Genomic DNA, 2,573 nt, shown 5'->3' on the forward strand with positions numbered 1-2,573 from the left:
GTAACATCAGGTTTGTAATGTTTAATGACAAGAATGAACAAAAAGCCCGGCGCTACTAAAATCACCTCCACTAAATGGAGTCAGTACTCATCTAAATGAAAGCTACGATTGTCATCGAGAGGACACAAAGGTCAAAGGTGAGCCTCGCTGCTGTAGGTAGGGACTCCCAGTGGGTCTGGTCCACTCGCCTCTGTGGTCCGACGTACGGTCACCCACAGGGTCCCGTCAGGGCTCAGGGTCCCTCTGACTGACAGGGGATCCATGTCCTCTGGGAACAGGGATTTATGGGTGAAGGTGTTACTGACGCCGCCATCATCCAGAACCTGAAGAAGAAAGACAGAACATCAGAAACAGAGAAGCAAAGGAAAACAAAACATGATCCAGAAACATGAACTCTAGTTGGTCAAGTGAGGAGCAAGAGTGGAAAACAGACTAAAAACAAGGTGAGAGGTAAAGCATGTAGTTTTTAAATGTTCAGCACTTTTGTATGCACAGCAGCTCCCTCTGCTGACATGTATAAATTGACAGCAGTACCCCATATCTCATTGTTCAAACCAGTAAACATTACATGGGCTAATGTTGACCTTAGGACCAAAATGGCTATTGAAGCCACCAACAACAAGCTGGAGAAGGGGTGGAGTTATATCCCCAGCTGTGACATCTGGAGACGAGCACTGTGTGAAGTTGTAACAGGCACAGCTCGAGTTCATGCACTCCCATGACAGGTAGATAAATTGCTAACAGAAAAAGAGGAGGAAGAACTAGCTGAGATTCCAGAAGAATTATGGACAAAAAGTCCCTCTGATGTTGGGTTACTTGGTTCAATTCCCCCAGTGCAAATTAAAGCAAAAACTAACTGGAGGCCTAGAGTGAGACAATATCCCCTGAAACCAGAAACAGTGGAAGGTATTAAACCATTTGTGGAAGAATTATTGAAAGGAGGAATTATCAGAAAATGTTCACTGTAATACCCCTATTTTTCCAGTCCAGAAGGCAAACAAGAAAGATTGGTGTATGATTCAAGATCTACGCTCAGTGAATGATGCAGTTCAAACCTGACCACCAAATGTACCAGATCCCCACACACTGCTAAACTCGCTTAAGCTGGGTAATAAATTCTTCACAGTAATTGAGCTCAGCAATGCTTTCTTCTCGGCACCAAACCACCCAGACTCACAGTTTTGATTTGCATTCACTTATAAAGGTCAGGGATAAACGTACACCAGATTGCCTCAGGGATATGCTGATTGCCCAACTGTTTTCAGCCAAGCAATTATGGCCCGTTTAGCAGATCTCCAAATCTCAAACAAGTCAACTCCTGGTGTATGTTGATGACCTATTAATAACATCAGAAAGTGAAGAAGCGTGCAGAAGTGACTCACTCGCTCTGCTGCACCACCTCTGTAAAACAGGGAGTATAAGGTTAGCAAAGATAAGCTGCAGTGGGTAAAAAGGGAGGTGAACTATCTAGGTCACACCCAGTCTGCTGAAGGGAAACAGATACAGCAGAAAAGGAAAGAAATAATTGCTGATGCATCAAAACCTGAAATTTAGAAACAAATGATGTCATTTCTTGGACTTTGCAACTACTGCAGAGCATGGATTCCACACCATGCTGAAAAACTCAGCCATTACAGGATTAAATTCATGGTACACCTATGGCCATGAATGAAAAAACAACTTGGAATCCAAAAGCTGAAAAAGCATTTACAGAACTGAAACTAGCATTAATACAGACAACAACTTTGATCCTCCCAGATTATAAAAAAGTTTTTGTCCAAACTGTGGATTGCAGAAATGGGTTTATGACTTCTGTGTTGTTACAAAGTCATGGAAATAAACTAAACAACTACTCAAAGAAACTAGATCCAGTAGCACAGTCCCTACCGGATTGTGTTCAAGCAGTATGCGCAGCGGCAATGGCAGTGAACATGTCAGCAGACATGGTTTTGTTTCACAAAATGGAACTACTAGTCCCACATGCTGTAGATGTTTTACAAAGTAAAATGAATTTCCTCTCACCAGCAAGACACCCATCTTACACTGCACTGCAACACTTTTGTCTCAACCACACATCATGATAAAACGATGTAAAGTCCTGAATCCAGCAACATTACTTCCATTGCCCAATGATGGAACTCCACACAGCTGTCTAAAAGCTACTGAACGTTTCCAACCTCCTAGACCAGAAATACAAGATACTCCCTTGGCAACTGGAGAAATTTGGTTCGTTGATGGGTCATGTTCAAAAGACCCTACAGGAAGCAATCAGACAGGTTACTCTGTTGTTGCCATACCCAATAAAATAATTGAAGCTCAAAAACTGTCAAGCACCTACTCAGCACAGGCAGCAGAATTAATAGCTTTAACAAGGGCGCGTGAACTAGCTCAGGACAGACACCTGTTTGTCTACAATGACAGCCAGATTGTGTTCTCGACATTATTCTGTTTTGCAAAACAGTGGGAACGTCGAGGAATGATAACATCTTCATCCTCAAGGTTTTGGGGAAACCTGTTAATAATCCTCTTTTATTTAATACAGAATCATGGATGCTGAGCTTTAATGAGCACAG

The 2,573-nt window shown here is 42.4% G+C and overlaps 1 long non-coding RNA gene across 2 annotated transcripts in view; it reads right to left on the reverse strand.

Annotated features, from left to right (window-relative positions):
• Positions 1-6: 6 nt before the first annotated feature.
• Positions 7-2,573, reverse strand: part of LOC103131680 (uncharacterized) — a 15,157-nt gene continuing 12,590 nt past the window's right edge. For both annotated transcript variants that reach the window (XR_475414.2, XR_475415.2), the window contains one exon: positions 7-323. This is a non-coding gene — a long non-coding RNA (uncharacterized LOC103131680). The remainder of the gene's footprint in view (positions 324-2,573) is intronic.

This window comes from Poecilia formosa, unplaced genomic scaffold (genome assembly GCF_000485575.1).
Source record: "Poecilia formosa unplaced genomic scaffold, Poecilia_formosa-5.1.2 Scaffold811, whole genome shotgun sequence".
In the NCBI taxonomy this organism is placed as follows: Eukaryota; Metazoa; Chordata; class Actinopteri; order Cyprinodontiformes; family Poeciliidae; genus Poecilia; species Poecilia formosa.